At 38.4% G+C, this 23,392-nt stretch overlaps 1 protein-coding gene across 4 annotated transcripts in view; it reads left to right on the top strand.

The window, feature by feature from the left end:
• The window catches only part of LOC131669076 (glutamate receptor ionotropic, kainate 2-like), a 1,402,504-nt gene that overhangs the window by 871,900 nt on the left and 507,212 nt on the right, over window positions 1–23,392 (top strand). The window lies entirely within an intron of this gene.

Below are 23,392 nucleotides of genomic sequence, written 5' to 3'. Positions count from 1 at the left end.
TTTGAATACAGCTACAATGTACAATATTTATGATCTGAAATAAATTTTATTAACTACAGTTATGGCAAAAGTGGAACGTCTAATTTTTCAAATAGGGTCTTCATTTTGTACTTTATTCATTTACTATACGTTATATTTTTGAAAAGCTTCTCTCAAAAAAAAATTTTTTTGAAACTTTAAAAAGATCTTAAAAAAATGTAGATTAAACAATGCAGAGTTTATAACGATGATGCGACCGATGGACTGGAATAGTTACATCCGCAACCGTCCACACAAATCATTTATAGGGGTAATTTGAGAGATGCATACGCTCCTACGGCTAAATAATATTCTGGTTGTGTATCCTAATCGTGTGCTAAACTAATGTCGGAATAAGTATTTATAACGGGTTAAATGCAAGCATACTCGATTAAACTATATTTACTTTATTTACAAAAATCCACCTGCCCCATGATCTTCTTCTATCGTGAATATAACCTAATTGCATAAATCGCACAGCGCGCGCAAAATAGGTTTGGGGGGCATTCTTCTTAATAACCTCTTCCGTTTAACACGATTTATGTCGTTGAGCGATACGACCGATGCACAGATCGGTAAAACTTCTGGATCGTACGCGCATGAATACAATGCTTGACTACGCAAGACATAAGTAGAGACGACAACGAAAAAAACAAGTCAACGAACATTTTCGCTGCTATTGCCCTATCACTGATCGTTGTTGTTGACACTTTCAAATAGCCGCTCTTACCTTTAGTGCAGATCCTCGCCAATATCCACAGACGCATTAGAATAAGACAGTGACTGCACATGATCTAGCCACCAAATATAAGACAAACTCATACGTTTGCTCATCGGGCGTATATCCTCGAAAACCAAAATGAAACCCTCCGAGGTCGCACCTGAAAACTAAATAAAAATCAAAGAAAACGAAACAAATCAATGACGCAAGTGCTTCAACAATCCAGTTGTTACTGGCCATTTAAATTGTTCACTCTATCGTCTAATTTCTCTTCGTCGCTTTTGTTTTCGTGCTTCTCGAGTTTGCCATCTCTCTCCTTCCATAGTCGTTGGCTGTTTCTAGCTCTACCAGTTATTTCGTCAGCCGCACCTCGGACAGCGAAACAGGCAAATGAACATTTTTTAATTTGCAATTTTAGAAATTATATATATATATAGAAAGTCATCTTTTTACATCTATAATTTATCTTATAAATCTACGAAAAAATTATATTTGGTTAAATCCAATGGGATACTTATCAAACTTTTCTTCTGTGTATTTTTATAAATAAAATTTTCGACATTTCTTTGAGAAAAAAGGTTTTCATGATACAAATCTTCTTTCGAAATTGATAATCATTAAATGGTCTAATTGTCTAATTGGATGAAATAGTGAAATCTGCCTTAGCACTGAATGAAAATCAAATGATCTCTAGAAACATGTACATGCGCACGATCGCAATTTTTTGAGATTTTTGTTTTCTTGTGATATCTCGGTTAATCTGACTAAAAAAATTCTTCTTTCTTATTTTGCAGGGTTTTTCAAGTTCTACAAGATGTCTTTATTAAGAAAGATTTTGTCTCGAAATTCCATTTCTTATGGTGGTTTGATCATTTTTGAATATTACATCTAAAAAATCAGATAGACGTATCTCTAGAAAAAATTTATTTCGTATACTTACACTCAAAAGATACGTGTGATGTTTTTTAGATTTTAACAAAAGGAACTAGAGGGTTAAAAATGATATAAACGCTATTTTTATATATATTCGCCTATTTGCGCTCTCCACAACTACTAAAGCACCTCTAAATAAGTTATAATAATATTTCTCCACACTTGAAAATCTTTTTCTAACATCCCCCATTTTCAGTACATAACAATATTAATGTGCAGTAGATCCACCAGATATGATTTAAATGATGAAATCGGTGGTTTCGGCATATCGATACGTTTAAATCTATTTCAATATTTAGGCTTTATTTTCGAATATGCTTTTCTTCTACTAATTAAATATAACAAGTAACATCGAGCCAATATGTGAGCCTTTAATCATAATCTCTAAAACTCTTGTTCGGGAAAACTATAATTTTAGTTAATTCCCACTTGAAAACAATCCGGGAAAGAAATATTCCTATCAGAATGAGTCGTCTGCAAATTACCATTAACATAAAAGTTCAGCGGTGCTAGATACTGTATATTGACAGTGTTGTTACGATTAAATACCTACGACATCGTAGTCATCGTCTCCGTCATAAATTTATTTCTTTTCAATGCGTTTTGCGAGGTAGATTGACAATATGTAAGCAAGCTTGAGTCGATCGATCGATATCCGAACTTTTTGATTATCAATTTTGATTACATAAGATTTTTCGTTGTGTTCAAGGGCTTTATAAGGTTTTTTATATGGAGGATTGGTCGGTATCCATATAGTGTCATGACGAAAAAAAAAACTTAAGGCAAAGTAACTGACTCAATGCAACGGTAGTCGATTTAATTAATCGACTCGTTCGCGATTCTGCTTCTCGCGCGTTAGTTCGAACTATTGAGAGAGAGAGGGGGCGCGCGATCTTTTGAATAAGCAGTTACGCCTCAGCTATTTACGCGAGTTTACCGCCGATTTGTGTTTTCGCACTTTGTTTTCGACGAAAAAAGTTTTCTCTGGGGCAAATACGTGCGGGTGTGCAACGACGATATTGCAGCAGCAAGCAGCGGTATAGAAGCAGCAGATAACAGCTGATAGAGGAAGTACAAGGCGGAGCAGCTGATTAATCGAGGTGCAGCGGCAGTTGATAATTTTGCAACAACAATTACGCTTGATCACCGTAATTGCACCGCATGGTAGGTGCACCTTCCGTCATATTAAGCGAAACAAAATACATTCACTATTTTGTCTATTCGTGATAGCATTATATTTTTTGTATTCGCGTCGTGCGTTAGTTCGCGGTAGAATTCAAAATTACTCCCTCTCTCTCTCTCTCTTTCTCACCGAACATAATTAAATTGTAAAATCCTATTTCGTGCGTCAGTCTTTCGGCCCAACAAAGACTATAGTGATTTTTTATTAATTAAAGTCTGTTAAATTTATTCGCCGTTTTCGTCATTTGATTTTCCTGGTAGCTGAAGTATTTGAAACAGGCTTAGGTTTTAATCCAATTACATCTAGGGGATTAAGAAGATTAGGAGTAAAGTCGCTCACACTTAAAACTCATCAAGTGTAACGAGACACGTGACTTAAGGTGAGTTCACCTCCGATCGATAGAAGACAACTAAGATAAATCATCTGACGTTAAGGCGAATACACGTATTATCATCGTATTTAACGGAGCGGCGGTTTGCTCTGCATCGTGGGAGTTTGTTCTTAAATAAATTTCCAATTTTCACATTATCTCCGCCGTTACATCAATTAAAATATAAACATTTCTATCACTACATTGTTTTCAAAATGTAGGTTTGACATTTTTGACAAATTTTTTAATTGTATGACGAAGCTAGATGTTGAATTATGATTGCAAGCTGTACAAAATTCTACAGGTAAGCGTTTATCTATACCGTAAATAAGTTCGGCGTAAGTCGCTTCTATCGTAGATTCTCTTGGAATGTGGTACACATGCCGAGTAATATAATAGGCAGAGTCGAGACTGAATCTCTGCGATCGTGACATTTTATTAGGGTCTTGAGTTACCTGTGTATTTTTTCGACTAACACGTTAGTTTGCGGATGATAAGATATAGTGCGAATGCATTTCATTCCAAACATCTAACAATATTCTGCAAAGAGCGTTGACTCGAATTCACGTCCTTGATCGGTTATGATCCGTGCAAGAAGGCCAAAATGAGAAATTCATGTGAAGAGCAGGGCCGATACGATCACTGCAGCTTCTATGTTGGCAATTGGAATTACTTCAGACTAACGAGAAAAGTGATCTACCCACCTAAGATAACATCAGTTTCTTTCACAGTAACTCATGATTAAATCGTTGTTAATATGCTCGAATCGACCGGTTAAATTCAAAAATCATTGAACTGGGAGGAAATTTATCGGGTCACTTTGAATCGCCGGGAGACAAGAAGTGTATGCAGACGTCCATTCTCTGCATTCTTTATTAATTTGGGGCAATCGAAATGTGAAACAGTAAGCTGCTGGATAATATGTACTATAAGTCCGGATGAGGTAGGCTATGCAGCAAATTGAATATGAAATGCGGTGCAATGTAAAGACACCGATATTTTCTGACAACGCGGGGCAATACATAGGCAACAAAATTTTTAGAACCTTTAATGTGCTGCATTCTAATAGTGAATTGAGAAATGTATAGCAGATATCTAAATTAACGCGGTGAAATTCAAATTCTGATTATAGACAAAAGTTAACGGTTTATACTTTGTGAAAACTTATAAAATTTATTTTTTTCAGCATATATCGGAAACGTTCTTCAATGATCAAAATAGAAATTTTGCGGTCATATATTTTTACATTCTTTATTATTCAGAGTTTTGTTGAAGAAGACGCCATGCGTTATTTACACGCTGCTACAATACGCGGCCAATTGCAAAATCATCTCAAAATCTACAGACAACCAAACCAATACACTCCTAAACCTACAGACTTCCAAACCTACAAACCTCCAAACATATACACCTGCAAATTTCTGAACATACAGACAATTGTACTTACAGACTACGATATCTATAAATTCCTACTCACAAACCGTAAACTCACAAACCATACCCTCAAATCACCAAACTTTAATGAGTTAATATCTCTAATGGGTTAATACACACAAATCCCAAATCCACAAACCACATATTACCAATCTCATTAACCCAAAAATCTCAAATCCTCAAACTCCTAACTCACTCACCCCAAACCCACAAAACTACTAACACTAAACCCACAAACCCCAAATCCACATATCCCAAATTCATAAAACTTTAAACCGCAAACCCACTATACCCAACTAATTAGTAATTTGGTTAATTCTTGTCTTAAGAATTTATGGGTTTAAGATTTGTGGGTGTGGATTACGGGCTTAAAGTTTATAGTTTTACGATTTGAAGTTTGTCGATTTTAGAGTTTGTGAATTTTTGAGTTTATGGATTTCGATATTTATTGGTTTGGGTTTCGGGGATTGTGAGTTTGAGCTTTGTGGGTTTGAGAGTTATTGAGTTTGATGATTTGGGCGAATATGGTTTAGAGGTTTGAATTAGTTGATTTCGGGTTTAGTAGCTTAAGGTTTCTGAGTATAGATTTTGCGAGTTTGAGAGTTGTAGGTTTGTAATTCGTGGATTTGGGATAAGTGGTAAGGTGGATGAATTGGCGTATAATGTAAAATCTAATTTTTTCAAATAAAACATAAGCGGCTAAATTCGTAGTTCCCAGAGTTAGGGAGGTTAACCTGCTTGTGGTTTGGTAGAGGAGGATTTTAGGAGAATATAAAATTTAATTTTTTAAAAAAAAACATAAGCCGCTCAACTCATAGTTCCGAGAGTTAGGTAGGTTAGCCTGCTTGTGGTTTGGTAGTGGTAGATTTTAGGGATAGTAGGGATTAGGTGGCTTAGCGGGTAGATGGTTAGGTTGGCTACTTGGCTTGTGGTGTGAAATTTAATTATGTCAAATAAAATAAGCGGCTATACTCGCTGTTTCTAAGCTTAGGTGGATTAGCCTTCTCATTGTTTGGAAAGGGTGGATTATAGATGTAAAACACCCTTGAAAAAATCTTTTCTTCAAAAATCCCGAAACACGTAAAATTAAATTTTTTTTTTCTCATTATCAGTGCGATTTCTAACCAAAACTAGTTGATTTAATTAACTTTGTGTAACAAAATAAATGAAAAAATACACAACTACCATTGAAGAAAATAGGGGTTTTAACCCTTCGGTATAAAATTTATGTCTGAAAAAGCGTATTTGATAAGAAATTTTTTTATATTAATTTTATTCGGAAACTCCAAAAAGTTTTTGAGATATTAAAAAAAATTAGTTTTTAGGTATGAATTTTAGACGTGATTTTCTGTTCTAAAATGAGCGAGTTAGCACTTAAAAAAAAATACGTGTCTAATATTTTCTTGAGGATTATAACATATTACAATATCATCAAAATCGGTAAAGTACACCTGGGGGATCCTTCCTCGTAAGTTTTGTTTGTACTCTTCCTTTTTCTTTTATTCTAATAAATACTAAATTGTATTCTTCTGAAACGATTGATTTTATTTTACCTATAATAAACTGAAAAGGTTATGGGCCCAGATATCCTTACACTGCACTTTAGTATTTGTTAAAAAAAGCCACGCTGGGTAAGTGAATTTAAAGAAGTTAGAGCGTACAGTTTTCTTTTTGTTCCGAGTGCGAGTTTTCTTAATCATTTATGATGTCTGATAGAGAATTACTAGATGTTACAAAGCTGAAAGATTCGAACAACTATATGCAACAGAAGTTCGAAGTGAGAATTGCGTTGAAAGGCAAAGAATTATTGGATTATATAAACGGAACAGAAGTGAAGCCAGAAGCGGACAAAGTCGCTGAACTCAAGGCTTACAATAAATTATTTTCTGGAACCAAGTCAATAATTTTGTGTTCAATTGCACACATGCTACGGTGCAATCTGATTAACTGTGAGTCAGTCAAGGAAATGTGGGAAAAATTACGTAAATTGTACGATGAAAGTGAAGTACCGACGCGAAACAAGCTGGTTGGAAGCAGCTTTATAGATTCCGCATTAACAAAGGTGAGACAATGAGAGTACAATTGAAACGATTTGAGACCATTCTGAAGGAATTGAATGATGTTGATAAGAAGTCAAATTGTTGACGAGTTTGCCAGAAAAATTTGAACTTTTCACCGTCGCTTGGGAATGCACGCCTTATGCTGAAAGAACCAGGAAGACTCTGCTTGCCCGATTGATCAAGGAGGACAATCGGCTCATCGAAAAAGACGTAACTTCGCTTGCTCTCCATGTGCAACAAGCTTCTTTGAAAAATGCTAAAAGGGATTCAAAGAAAAGAAACACTCTAAAAAAGAAATTGAAGAGCTGAAAAAAATGATCTGGAGAGCATGCAAAGAAAAAGGACATTGGGCACGCGAGTGCCCATAGAAAAATTGGAAAATGGTGGAAGTAACGAAAAGTTAGTGAAAACAACGAAAGTATTCGTGTGTAACATTATTTCTTCTTACAAGTGCATAAATGACAGTGATAGAGAGAGCTTTATCGCAGACACGGATGCCGGACGTCGGATGACTGTTCGAAAAGAATTTTTCTTTCAATTTCGCTAAATAGCTCAAATGACTATTTTAAGTGATTAAAGTATTGTGAGAAAGTATTTAACTTCAATCAATAATATCTCGATGAACTAAAGACAACTGTAATCCGAAAAATGGATTTTAATAGATAAGAGTGATGATTTGTCATAACTTAATTTGTTTTTAGAATTATGATGTTACATAATCTCGAACAGCAAAATATCATAATTTTTGTTTTTATACTTTAGGGTATCTCTAGAACCTAAATTTCTGGCTCAATTTGGAAGCAACATAACGCTTCGAAAACTTATGGAACTCAACTTAATTCCTTAAGAATTTCTTTGACTAAATAATCTATGCCGTGCTAACTTTAAAAATGTTAGAATCTCTTTTTACGAAATTTTAGAATCTCTCTTTATGAAATTTTATAATCTAACCTCTTGAAAATTAAATTGTCCTGAGCAAAAAGTGGACCTAAGGCTTTCATCCTTTTTTATCTGTCTTTAATATCTCACAAAACTATCAAGCATATATCTCTGATAATGTTGAATATATATTACTCGTATTTTATTGGATGGCTTAGAAATTCAATCAAGTAAAATTGGTGGATCTTTCTGAATAACACTTTTTTATACGAGGTGTGTTCAAAAAGTAAGGTGACTTTTCAAATTTCACGGGCAACGTACTTTCGATTATCGATTTTTTTGTTTTGTTATGTTGGTACACTCTTCCCGAACATCTGTACCAAGTTTTAAGTGTATAGCATTTTTTGTTTAGTTGTGAGAGGGGTAAAGGTTTTGCGTGCTCGGCGATTTCTTGCTATCAAAAAATATGGATCAAAGGATTTGCATCAAATTTTGTGTAAAAACTAAAATAAAGTGCTCCGAAACACTTGAAATGTTGACGATGGCATACGGTGAAACTGTTCTGAGTAAAAAAAATGTTTACAAGTGGTACAAACTCTTCCAAGATGGCCGGGAAGATGCCAATGACGAGCCTCGCTTTGGACGCCCAAGCACGTCAACAACTGATGAAAACGTTCAAGCAGTGAAGAAAATTGTTCTGGAAAATCGTCGAATCACTATCAGAGAAGTTGCTGAGGATATTGGTATATCGCTTGGCTCGTGCCATGAAATTTGTTCTAACGTTTTGGGCATGAGACGTGTGTCAGCGAAGTTTGTACCGAAATTGCTAAATTTTTACCAAAAGAACCGTCGCATGAGCATCGCTCAAGAACTGTTGAATTACGTCAACGACGACCCAGATTTACTCAAAAGGGTCATAACTGGTGACGAATCATGGGTATATGGTTATGATATCGAAACCAAAGTCCAATCGTCTCAATGGAAGAGCCCAGATGAGCCAAGACCGAAAAAAGCACGCCAAGTTCGATCAAATGTCAAAGTTTTGCTCACTGTTTTCTTTATTTATTTATGCTTAAAAAAATCTCATATTATCTGGAAGAATAATTTTTTTTTTCAATTTAACGAATTCAAATTTAATAAGCATTATCTAGATGTATACGAGTATATAAACCGTATTATAAAAAGTTGAATTTTAAAACTTGTTTTAAAAATATAACAACTTTTACGGACATTCTCTTAATCTCCACGGTTATGCTGATCCCATGTATATTTGTTGAAGATTAATTCTGTCCACCTTTTAAATGAACTTACGCCATGTGGCAAAGTTGTTACGGCAAAACTGCTGGGTTCTCTCACTGCGTTCTATGGTCGATCAGGCAGAACACAGTAGTTTTGCCGTAACAACTTTGCCACATGACGTAAGTTCATTCAAAAGGTGAACAGAATCAATCTCCGGCAACTGTGCATAAATGTGTAATAAGCTCATTCGTTCAGATTATTATGAAATGAGTTGAACACCGTTTTGCGGTATTACCAAGTCGTAATATTTTCTGTGCTAATCCGATAAAGGATTCATCGACTCCCAAATTTTAAGAACGAATTATTCCAGAAGTAATGCCGAAACTTATACGTATTGGTTAATATGTCATTTAATTTTTCATAATCTCTCGAATAATATATTATTAGTTTTTCAAAAATATTGAAAGACAGTTGAATTTTAATATACTGCTGTTTAAATATTAAAAAAAGGACTTTATTTCCAACTGTATAAGAAAATCTAATGAAAAGTGATGTTTAAAAGATCGACCTAAAATAACAAAAAAAAATGCTAAAAAAGTATTGTTTAAATGTTTAAAAATACATTATTTATTCAAAAAAAGTTAACGTCAAGTTAAGTTTCTTGAATTGATTTGTTTGATATGTTCTATCATTAGTTAACAATAAGAACTATTAAAAAACCTAATATACGATCATACAATTTCAATATTCACCTGAGAATCGAGATTGTACATCATTACCAAAATCTTCTATATCCGGTAAAATACTTGGCAAAGTCATATGTAGTTCGCTTTCTAGATAAATTTCATCAAATTAGCCTATTTCAAGATTATCAATACAATCAATCACTTAGACAGCCAATTCTTTACCCATCGGTTCTGAATAACGTAAAACGTTATTACTATCACCAACTTACATATAATTATTTTTTTAAATATTTTAAAACAAATAAGCGAACTGTCAGAATTCTATTTATCTTTCTCCGTATATGACATTTCATCAAATGTTTTACTAGTTGAGAGTAAAGATTCCACATTAAGATTTCAATTTATAATTAGTTTTCACAAATATAATATACACCAGCTTCAACCCTTTTTTTATTAACAATATAATAATACCGAAAATGTTCCATATATCTCTGTCTTTCTCCATATATAATACATACTTATAGACACAAACATACTTTTTTTTCCACCCATTCAAAAAAAAAACGCACACACACACGTACGCGCGCACCACTTATTAGCAATAAATTGGAAATGATTCTTAAATGAAAATACATAATAAAAGATGAGCCACCAACAATATTTTTATCACTTTTCGTACATCAAGAAGTTGCGACGAACATAGAACGATAACAAACTATAATAAATATTCTCTATTCAAACAGAAGAACCAGTTTAACAATATTCAGTCTCTAAGTTTACAGTTTCTTTTCGTACTATTTTTAGTAATAAACCAGATAATAAACCACACTGTATGCTGGAACATGCTACGCAATGCCTGTAAAAAATAAATGTATGGGCTGGAATGGAAGAGCAAGGAACCGGCGATTTCGCCATAATCCTGCATCACGGTGTCCTCCGACGCGCTCTCCTCAATGGCGATGGGTACAATCTCTGGCTCCCAAAGCTCCTTGCCTGCTTGTTCGCATCTGTACTTTTTACATTTGTTTACGTACTTATTGCGATATTCTCCATTTGCTTCATTTCTCTTACGATGAGCGTTAGCGATTTCAAGAATTTTTTTATAATTTTCAATATCCAATGAGCTGATTAATTTGGAATCCGGTTCTTTACGAAAACGATGTTCCATTAAACCGAGCATCTTGCTGTATACTTCATCATTCACAGTTACATTATCGTTTTCGAAGTAAATTGGAGAATTACCTATGATACTTGTATTTTTTTATAGGAGGATACCAAATGTCTTGTCTAAATTACTTTTCTGTTGAGGTTCATGCAATAGTAGAACATAGTTTCCTACAATCGAATAATCCAATAGTTGTTGTCTCTGTTCTGTAGTTACATTTGAACTAATTTTATCCAAACTTACAGCAATTGTATCATATGATGATTCAGCAATCTTACCAAATTCGTCATCATCATCATCAATAGGAATAGCAAACTCAAATGTAGTATCAAGCGGTTGCAAAATAGAATTTAATTCATTAATAGTACTATTGAAATATCGAGATTTATAGGTGGTGTCAGCTGATGTTTTTGACTTGAAAACTTTATCAAACGTAATTTTCTTCTCCTTGTTCGTTGCCTGTTCAGTAGTAACGTTAGTTTTATCAGTAGCTATCACAGCAAGTTTATTCAATGGATCAACAATAGGTATAAAAGTTTTATGCAATATCTTTCTTAAATCAGCTTTGCCACGTTATATTAGTTAATACTTACATCTGATGGCATCACGAGCCTCGGATAATTGCTCGAGCACCTTCTTATCTCTTTCAAAGTCAGTCATGTTAACGCTCGTAATTTCTAAAGATAAATAATGTTCATCCACTCACAATGCAATATTTATAGAAAAAGAATCAAAGCCCCTTCTATATCGTCCGTGATTTATTGGTCTAACTCTATCAATAACCAAAAATCCATGATTATCGTGTCTCCAACATTTTGAACAAAATGCTTTGAACTTCTCAAAAAACACACGAGGTTTGTTCGGAAAGTACCGGGCCTACTTTTATATTTTCGTACTAGCGTTATTCTTTATCATCTGGTGAGTGGCATCCTTCAAGGTAATCCCCACTTGATTGCATAACATGGATCCATCGATGTTTCCACTTTTCAAAACAGTCCTGGAATTCACTTTTAGGGATAGCCTGAAGTACACTTGTCGCATAGTTTTCAACCGTTGTTTTGTCATCGAATTGGTGTACTTAGAGTGATTTTTTTTGTTTTGGAAACAGCCAAAAGTCACAAGGGGCTATGTCGGCACTGTATGGAGGTTGACGAAGCAATGCGATATTGTTTTTGCTCCAAAACTGCTGCACAAGATTGGATGAATGTGCTGGCGTATTATCGTGATACTGATTCATCATGGAACCCATGATTCATCACCAGTAATAACCTTTCTAAGCATATTATCATCATTATTGACCATTTCCAGATTGTTCAGAGCGATTTCTAAACGAATGTTCTTCTGTTCTGCTGTGAGTAATTTTGGGATGAATTTTGCACACACGCGTTTCATTCCTAAATTTTCGTTTAAAATTTCTGAAATGATAGTTTTTGGTATCCCAAAGTCTTCTTCTAGTTCTTGCACAGTCATACGATGATCTTATTCGATTGCAAGTCGCACCCGCTCAATATTATCTATGGTTTTTGTCGTCGAAGGTCGGCCGGAACGAGAATCACTATCGACAGAAGTGCGACCATCCTTGAACCGCTTATACCACTCTTTTATTCGTGTTTTGCTCATACACTCGCTTCCGAAGGCCTTTTGCATCATTTCAATAGTTTCCGAACTCGTTTTTCCGAGTTGAAAGCAAAATTTGATGTAAATTCGTTGATCTTGTTTTTCAGTCATTTTTGACAATATCAAAATCCGACGAACGTGAAAAAGGCACTGTAAACAAAGACACGCTGCGCATGAACTATACGTCCGGCAGATGTCAGTAAGTAACCAATAGATTTGTGAAGCTTTACTATTGACGTTTCTGTCCTGCAGAGGTCGCTCGAACACTATGGCGCGAAGATATAAACGTAGGCCCGATACTTTCAGGACAGACCTCGTATCCGAGTTAACGTGATCATTGTAAATGTGCTTAATATTCACGTCATCTTGCCGAAACAAAACAAGTAAATTCACATTATCTCGAATGAGATGCTTCAGAATCCGAGCGTACGATTGATAGAGATAGAAGCTATCTAATTTTTTATGTCTTCCCATACAGAAGAATGCTCTTACGTTATCTTGCTTCTCAATGGCTATATCGTCAAATATCATGATGGAATTGGGTCGTATTTTATCTGGTGAAACAACTGTCTCATGCTCGCTGAAAATATCATAGTCTATATCATCAATAGGCTCTAATAAATCTTTCAAAAATTTATACTTGGGCTGATTAATGGATTTTGAGTTAAAATATACGTTTTCAAATCTAAGATCATTAGAATGAGTGATTAATGTTAATAAACAATTAGTTTTTACGCAGTTACTATATACGCAGAAAACGGCACGGAGACTGTTAGCCAATAGTTCACCATGTCTTTTTTCTTGTTTTTCCGTCTCTACCACTCCATCGAAATTAACGACTTGAAGCTTAAAAGGTTGTTATTTGAAATCCATGTTGTTTACTCGTCACCGATACCTTATTGAATCAGTTTGTTAGGTATAAAAAGACTTATATATTTTTTATTTCATTAACATGTTGTCTTTGGAAGAAGTATTATCACATACTATAAAAGAAAGACTGGTGGTGATCTAGTAAATAAGATTATAAATAACTTGCATATTGAAGCTCACTTACCTGGATATCAGTATTGTGATCCTGGTACAAAATTGAACAAATGATTGGCGCGTGGAGATCCTGTTAAAAATCCACTAGACGTTGCTTGTAAAGAACACGATATCGCTTATTCGCAAAATCGAGAGGATATTGCGACAAGAAATAAAGCTGACATAATTCTAGCTAAAAAAGCTTGGGAAAGAGTACTAGCTAAAGATAGCAGTTTTGATGAGAAAGCAGCTTCCTTCACTGTAGCCAACAATATGAAATTTAAAAGTAAGCTTGGTATGGATGTTGATATGAAGAAAGGTAGTAAGAAACGAGGTAGAGGATTTATAAAACGCCAAGCACGAATGAAATGTAGAAAAATTAAAAAGCCGTCAGTTACATTGAATAAAATTATTAAGGCGGCCTCGAAAAGTAGTGTGCCAAATAATCCATTTCTTGTAGTTATTCCTTCGGCTATAAAAGGAGGCAAAGAAGCTGTAAATAAGGCCGGTGGTAGAAGTAAAATAAATATACCATGAATTTCACCTATTCTCTGTAAAGTTGGTAGAGCTCTTCCTTTTTTAATTTCATTATTTGCTACTTTAAGCGCCACTGAAGCACTAGCCGAAGGAGCTGCTTTAATATCGTAAGCTGCTCAAAGTGAGCTGAAAGAGGCTCAAAGACATAAAAAAACTATGGAGGCTATTGCTATAGGTACTCGTAGAGGTCTTTATCTGAAGCCTCATAGTAAAAGTTATGGTCTCTACCTTAAACCACATGTGAGTGTACAAGGTTTAAGAAAAAAAATTTTTGATATAGTTTGTCCTAAACACGCTTTAACTGATTTAGATATAAAAAAATAGGCTAAAATAATAAAAATTCCAAATTTTCGAGATGTTTTCATGCGTAACAATTTACTACCTGACGAACCTCATTATCAAGAATCAGCTGTTATCAATTTAAATGGCAAAAATGGACCAGGTACGCACTGGGTAGCATATAAAAAGAAATGTGATGAAGTTATATACTTTGATAATTTTGGTCATCTCCAACCTCCTATAGATATATTACTCTATCTCAAAGTCAAAAGAGTCAAATATAACTATATGAGATAAAAAGATTTCAATATCTATTACTACAGACATCTTTGACTAAAATTTCTCTCAAATAAACTATAAATAGATGTGATGAATGAGAAAACAATCATTTAATAAAAAACTTTGATGGAGATCACACTAACGTTAAGTCTGTCAAGAAATTCATCAGTTCTTGAAGCAAATTATTTTCCATCAATAGAGCTATCGTCTAATAAAAAATATGTACTAGGCTTAGTGAAGCTATTAACATTTAATTCAATACCAAATATTGACGTTGGTAATAATAAATTTTACGTTGGTGAACACGAAATCGATTTACCGACAGGTAGCTATGAGATAGGAGATATTGAGAGTTTTCTACAAGAAACGCTAACGCTTACTCGTATATCAATTAGTATAAAACCAAACAATAATACTGTACGTACGTCATTCAGTGTAGTCATAAAATAAATTCCAAATCAAAAGATTCTATTGGTTCAATTTTAGGCTTTACTAGACGAAAGCTATCTGAAAACGAAATTTATAGCTCTGATTTACCTGTAACTATACTCAAAGTGAACGCTTTATGCGTAAAGTGTAATATTACTACAGGTTCTCATATAAACGAATGTAAAGTGCATACTATACATAAATTTTTGCATCAGTATCACCATGATATAAAATCATTGAAATACCTTCACATATAATTTATTTACCAGTCGCCGTGAGAAGTATTGATCATTTAGAAATACGTATTGTTGATCAAGACGGATACTTAGTTAATTTTCGAGGAGAAGTCATCACATTACGTGTTCACATCAATACAATATCGTGATGGGAAACATATTTAACAACAATAAAATTGGACGAGGATATATGAATAGACTGCAATGTCAGTCAGCGATCAGTCGACCGCGAGCTACCGCAGCGCTCACACGTCAAAACATCTAGTTACTGAAAAGTCCATGACTAAAAGTAATAGAAAATATATTAGCTGGCGCAAAGTATCGTGTATCTTAGTGTATTGCTTACAACAAAATGGAGGAAATTCTAAATATTCATTCAGGTGTCGCTTTCCATGAGTCGATAGCTCATTACGAAATTCATGCGCATAAACCTTATTCGTTATCACATTTCAATAATAATGATGAAGTTCGTATCTCAATTCAAGATTTACCATACCTCTATCTCGAAGTATGATTCATGTTTGCGGTAGATTAACTCAGGAAAATGGAAATATAGCAGTTAAAACTAAGTTAGTTAATAATGCTATATGTTATTTGTTGGAAGAGATACGATACGAGATAAATGCTATTGAAATAGATAAAGGGAAAATGTTGGCTTGATAAGTCTTATAAAGAACTGGCTATCATTCAGTCCGAGTCCAAGTTTAATCACTGAAAATGGTGATTGGACTAATGACAAAGAAGTATCACTTAGAAATGACGAATGTTATTTCGATATTACTATATCCCTCAGTATGCTGCTTGGAATTGCTGAAGATTATTATCGAAAAGTTATAGTAAATGTTAAACATGAGCTTATTATTAGAGTGAAGCTCTTTTTCTATCGTCTAGTAATTGAACGGCTTGTTAGGAAACGCTCTGAGTGTAACGACATACGGCTTACAGCCTAGCACGTACACACACACATACACGCACACCCACACACACACACACGCATACGTACAGCAACCGATGGCGCTGGCACTACTGCTCTACAGCTATATGCAGCTAAATAATATATATTTATATATATTTCATAAATTATTTATGAATAATTGCTGACACCTTTTTATTATTACAATGTCGAGAAATGATTTGCATGCTATCTTTCAATACAAATGGAGTAATTACTTATGAAAATATTTAAATTACTCTGAATAAAATTGAATGTTTAATGCCATAGGCATCTGATAGAGAAAAAATCAAATTACTTAATCAAATTAGTCGTGATAGAGCGATCACTATGAGTTATCGTACTTGGGAGTTATACGAGTATCCAAAATTAACTCGCACATCTAAACATGTTTGGAATGTGAAGACATCCAATATATTGGAAAAACCTCGTTTCGTTATTTTAGCCATTCAAATACAACGAAAAAATGAAGTAGCTGCTTCTGCTAGTCACTATGACCATTGTAACATTTGTGATGTTAAATTATTTCTAAACTCTCAATGCTATCCATATCGAAATCTTAATTCAAACATTAATCAATAACCAGTATGCAGTACTTTATGATATGTACGCGAACTATCAAATCGCATATTATCGAAAAGAAAATGAACCATTGCTTAATAAAATAAATTTCATCGAAAAATTACCGTTAATCATGATAGATTATTTGAAACAAAATGAAACCATCAAAAGTGCTCCTGTAAACGTCCGGCTAAATTTTGACATGAGAGAAGATTTTCTTCATAATAGTGCAGCCTATTGTTTAATTCTATACGATCGAATTGTACAGTATAATATAATCAGCGGTAATGTAAAGAATTAGTTTAATATACTTTACTCTTTAAATAAAATGTAATTATTACACTGAAATATAAGCTAAATATATTAAATGCGTAACATACTATACATCACGTTAAATTTTATGAATAAAAGCATTTAATTTTAAATATATGACTTTACTTAATACCTAAACATAACAGCATATGTAACTCTCTCTCTCTCTCTCTCTCTCTCACTTTCTCTCTCCGTCTAGCTCTGGCTCAGCGTGGACCACGGTGCGCATGCTGTCTATAGTTCTAGCTTAGGGATGCGCTACTATAGTAGTAAATGCGTGCTTACTATCTCTCTCTCCCTCTCTTCTTCGATTACGGTTAGTATATATATATATATATATCTGTCTCTCTCTTTCTCTCTCTCTCTTTACCACTAGTTCTCTCACTCTCTCACTTCTTCCTGTCACTCTCTCTAATTATAAAAAAATAAAGCATTTTATTTATTGTAGCTTATTTTATTTGAAATATACATTAATTGTTACAAAACAATAACATTTTATTTAATACTATTTTCTCTTATTTTTTCTTATATGATCCTACAACCTTGAGGGGGCGAGTTAGCTTTTTCGTTGTCGGTTCGGCCGAAATCACAATTATTTTACGTCGAACAGCCTCACTGCTCTTGATTAGTAGCTTCTTCGGAACAGTTCTCTGTAAAATATTTAAAATATTAATTTTAATTAATTTAATTAATAATTAAATTAATAAAATTAATAATTAATTTTAATTAAAGTAAACGCATAAAATATATAAATTTTATAATAAATAAAAGTGTTTTCTTGCCTTAGTAGACTTATCCATTGCCTCATCTTGATACAAAATTTCTAGCGAAGGCATCCATGATGTTGCAGACGTAGATGAAGCAGACATCGTAGACGACGATGACAACGTCACCGATCCTGAAGATGATAATGTTGATGAGGGCGACACTAATGAAGATGATTTTGCTAGAACTATTCTTTTTCTTATTTTGTCCGCTAATTCATCCTACTCCGTCTTGGCCAGCTCAGTTTTCCTCTTCCGCTCTAATCGTGAAAATTATTATTTTTTTCTCATTATTTCCCCGCGCTTCTGGCGATAAAGCTGCGCCCTCACTTGATCTTCTTTGGTTTTGGTAGACTAATTGTTGCGAAACCAGCCTTTCCATCACTGATTCTTTGATCCACTGAAAAATAAAAATCTGTGTAAGTACATATAACGAATTAAATAATAATAATAGTAATAATAATAATAATAATAATAATAATGTCGGGCTGGTCTAGTGAGTGGTAACACCACACTGGGCAAATGCTAGCTTCCAACGTCCACGACGTGCCCGGTGGAAACGATGTCCGTCGCGTCAATGCTCTGAGCAGCAACGCCATAACGGACACGGCCAAGAGGAAGATATGGCTCACAAATGACGCAAAAGATAATGGTATTCTGCCGATGTATCCAACCATTAATCACTTATACACATACACACTCACACACTACGCAAACACTCACACACACACGCCTTCTGGCAAACCGGGGAAGTGAATGCTCGGCGACGCTATAAACGGGCCTTACCGAAAAGCGAATGGTAGGGGACTCCTATAAACGGAGCCGCCCGAAAGGGAGTGAAGGGAATCTCTCTAAACGGGCTCTCCCCGTGAACGAAGCCCGGTTTTGCCCATGGGCACTTACATACACGCACACATCACAGGGGGGAACACTGAACACACAGGGTAAACACACAGGGGGGGGACCTCAGGGGCCGTGCGCTGTCCCAGCGCGGTTCGTGGAGTCGCGACCACGAGGGACCTCTAGCATAACGGGACAGAAAACTATGGAAAATGCACAAAGAAAACATTGATTTACCTCAAGTGGTAATCCCTTCTCAGGGAGAATCCACCCTGGGTTCCGATCGGGTGAAAGCCCCGGTGGCCACGGGCAGCGGCAAGGATTTTGAGGGCTGCACCTTGTGCATGGCGAAGAGGAGGACCAAACGAAACGATACGAACAAAAATACACTGAACATACCAGAACGACAGAGGGCAGACAGTGTATCAGCGGGGTGAGTTACGCCTCCGCCACAGACAACCAAGAGCAGACGTCAGGACGAACACCCACGATAAACAAAACACGAGACATGACTGAACTGCTAAGGCTAATACAAGAGACGGCGACAAAAATGGCCGAAGCAGCAAACATACAAAAAAACATGAATATGACAGTGAAGACTGGATTCAAGACAATTCTCAAGACTGTGGACATTGCGCTGCACAAGCGGATGGACACAGCTCCGGAAGGACACCGACGAGACAGCAACAAGACAAACACGACGACGAACAACAACGCAGAGACGCCACAGACGAAACGGAAACGTTCGCTGACCGGAACCACGCCGGAGCCCTCACAAAAGAGGCCACCGACGACAGATTCGACCAAAGACTGGCAGACCGTTACACGGAAAAAAACAAAAATGAAAACGGACGCAAGGAATCGACCTGACAAGGACAGACCGGCCCACCAGAAAAGGGGACTCGCTGTCCTCGTCAAACCGGGGACACACGCGTCGTACTCCGATATCGTCCGAAAAATCCGGACAATGATCGATCCGAAGGAGAGTCACGTACAGGTGACGACCCTGAAGAAGACTAAGAACGGTCTGTGCCTATTGAAGCTGCAGGTAGAAGCAGACAAACCAGACGGACGCGACGTGTTTGAGCGACAGATCCAGGATGCCATCGGGGAAGCGGGCAGTGTCAGGGCTATGACTTCCAAGGTACAATTGGAGATCATGGATCTGGACTGCGTTGCGACTCCGGAAGACGTGACGGACGCGCTCAGACGAGAGTCTGGGCGAGACACAGACTTTCGGGTCCACATTTTCGGTCTTAACCGCGCTGAGCAGTATATGGCGGTCTGCGAAATGGAATCGCGAGAAGCCGAGGCGCTGCTGCGGCGCAGTCGGATCGGAATTGGCTGGGTGCACTGCCGCGTCCGAAAAAGACTGACGGTGACGAAATGTTACAGGTGCCTGGGCTTCGGCCACGTGAAGGCCGAATGTACGGGCAAGGACAGGACGAAATGCTGCCGCAAATGCGGCGCATCCGGACATTACGCGACGGAATGCAAAGGAGAACCGGTCTGCCCACTGTGCTCCGAGGCCGGGCATGGGGACGTCGCCCACCTCGCCGGAAACGGCAGGTCTGCCGTGTTCCGGGCCGCGCTGGAGGAGTGCAGGAGGCGTGCCGGAAGACGGACAGAGTAGTACAAGGAAACCTGAATAGAAGTAGGACTGCAGACATGCTCCTACCGTAGATAGCCGACGAACATGACGCGGATATTCTGATCCTGTGTGAACCATACAGGAAAAGGATGTCCCAGACATACATTACAAACAGGACAGAGACCACTGCTATCTGGGTAAGGGGCGCCGCTCAATTTAGAGTCTCCAACCGCGGAGTCGGGGACGACTACGTCTGGGCTACAGTCGGCGCTGTCACTTATGTCAGCGTCTACCTGACACCCAACTGCACCGTGGCGGAGTTCGAAAGGAAGGCGACGCTGTAAGAGGACGGGATCAGGGACCTGCCCGGAGATGTCATCGTTGCGGGGGATCTCAATGCGAGGGCGATCGAGTGGGGAATGAACGAACCGAACCGACGTGGACGACTGCTGCTGGAAATGGCCGCAAGGTTGGACCTAGCAGTAGTAAATACGGGACACACGCCGACGTACAGACGACCAGGGATTGGAGACTCCATCTCTGACGTGACGATGACGTCGGACAGAATCCTGCCACGGCTGAGGGGATGGCGGGTGGTCGAGGACTATACAGCCAGCGACCATCAATACATCGTCTTCGAAGTGGCGGGACGGACAGAAACGAGATAAACGAGAATCCACCAACCCCCGCGGTGGAACCTTAACAAACTTGACCGACAAAAATTTTCGGAGGAGTTGATGGCGGCATCAGCCCCGGGGTCGAAGATTCCTCCTGAGCTAACGGGCCGGCGAAGAACGGAAAGACTGACAGACGAGACGGCGAAATTAATAAACAACTTGTGCACCAGCACAATGACGAAACGACGACAGATACAAAAAAGACGACCACAATACTGGTGGACGGACGAAATAGCCGAGCTACGCAAGATATGCCTAGCAAATCGGCGATGTGCGACGAGGGCTGGAGGAAAAAAATTGAAAGGGAAAACCTTCAGGCCATATACAAAACAGCACGGAAGACGCTGACGAAAGCAATACGGGACAGCAAGACGCGATGCTGGAGGAAGCTCTGCGAGGAGGTGAACGAGGATCCCTGGGGAACCGGCTACAAGATTGTGACCGGGAAACTAGGGGCCCGAGTCTCACCGGAACTTAAAGATGCCGAAACAGCAGGACGGATTGTTGACGGATTGTTTCCGACGCACCCGATTTTACCGCGGAGGAGCTCATCAGAGCAACGAATGCGATGAAGACGGGTAAGGCACCGGGACCGGACGGAGTACCATCCGAAATCCTCCGGCTCGTGGCTCGTCTACGGCCGGAGATACTTCTCGACCTGTACAATACGTGCTTGACGACAGGAACGTTCAGCGATCGGTGGAAGGAGGCGAGGCTCATTCTTATTCCAAAAGGTAAGGGCGACCCTGGCACTCCTTCGGCCTACCGGCCGTTGAGTTTACTTGACACTACTGGTAAACTCTTTGAACAATTACTCAGACCGAGACTGACGGACGCGATACAGGCCGGAGGGGGTCTCTCAGATTTGCAATTCGGCTTCAGGAGGGGTCGGTCGACGATTGGAGCGATCCAAAAGGTGATTGATTCTTTCCTGGAACTAGACAGACACTGCCATGCGGCGCGACCCATTGTACTGCTAGCGACGCTCGACATCAAAAATGCTTTTAACTCGGCCAGGTAGGTAGATATCTTGGAGGCGCTGAAAAACAACTTTCGGATTCCACCGTACCTGGTTCGGGTTGTGGAGGATTATCTGAGAAACAGACGAATAACGTACGAGACGATCGAAGGATAGGTAACGAGACAGGTCACCGCTGGGGTGGCTCAGGGGTCGATACTGGGACCCGACTTTTGGAATGGTCTATACGATAGTCTGCTTCGGCTTGGGATGCCACTCGGAGTGACCCTCGTCGCCTACGCTGATGACGTGGCGGCGGTGATCACGGAGAGATCTCCCGAGCTGGCGCAGATGACGTTGAACAAGACCATGAGACGAGTTGGACGATGGATGACAGAACACGGACTGCAACTCGCAACAGAAAAGACGGAACTTATGCTTCTCACAAGAAGACGCATACAGACGATACTACCCATGAGAGTGGGTACATACGAAACGGAGACCAAAGGGGAAGTCAAGTACCTTGGGGTAACCCTCGATACGAAGATGACCTTCTGGCCTCACATACAGAAGACAGCCCGAAAAGCGGCAGAGAGGATAACATCCTTGAGCCGCCTGATGGCGAACACGACGGGACCGAGACCAGGAAAGCGGCGACTGCTAATGGCGACAGCTCACTCGATCCTCTTATACGGCGCGGAAATATGGGCAGATTCCTTGAAGACAAAGAAGTAATGTAAGACAATGACGATGGTACAGAGACAGGGCGCTCTGAGAATCGCTTGCTCCTACCGAACAGTCTCTGCGCAGGCTGTCCTGGTGGTGGCGAGCGTAATACCCGTGGATCTTCTTGCCTCTGAACGCAAAAGGATCTATGGGAGCAGCGCAGACATAGGACGAAAGAACGCGGGAATCGTTGAACGCGAAAGGACGATCGACATGTGGCAAGACCGATGGACAGAAGAACGAGGTAGCAAATGGACGAGACGACTGATACGGGACGTGAGACCGTGGCTTGGAAGGAATTTTGGTGATGTGAATTTTCACGTCACCTAGCTCTTGACGGGCCACGGGTACTTTCGACGGTACCTCCACAATATGAACCGAGTACGAACACCCGACTGCAAGTATTGTGGACACGAACGAGACGACGCGGAACACACGTTTTTCGGGTGCGACCGCTGGACAAGACTCAGACGAGAACCTAGAGACAACAGTTGGCAACATCACCCCCGATAACATTGTAGAGGTGATGCTGCATAAACCCGAATGGTGGCGTTTAGTCGCTACCTATACGGAAACCATACTAAGACGTAAGAACGCGGACGACTGTCTGAAGGACGACTGAGCAGACGGATTGACGCGACGTAACGACGCACGGTAAAACGATACGAACGAAGGAACACAGACAGAACTCCCAGTCAGAAGTAATATCAACATAGTCCCTGGCTGGGGGAAGGACAACAAGGAGATGGCGGTTTAGTGGGTAGGCCTGTCTTTTTTTTTGGGGAGTCCCACATACCTCCTTAGATCAAGATTAAGGGGAATCCGCAAAAAGGATTCCGCAACTCCTTGTAAAAAAAAAAAAAAAAAAAAACTTCACGAACAACCGCAACCATCTAAGTGATTTGGGCAACGTGCGATGTGTT

This window comes from Phymastichus coffea, unplaced genomic scaffold, assembly GCF_024137745.1.
Source record: "Phymastichus coffea isolate CEN01 unplaced genomic scaffold, Cenicafe_Pcof_1.1 PCOF00007, whole genome shotgun sequence".
NCBI lineage: Eukaryota > Metazoa > Arthropoda > Insecta > Hymenoptera > Eulophidae > Phymastichus > Phymastichus coffea.
This window is presented reverse-complemented; position numbering and strand designations above follow the sequence as displayed.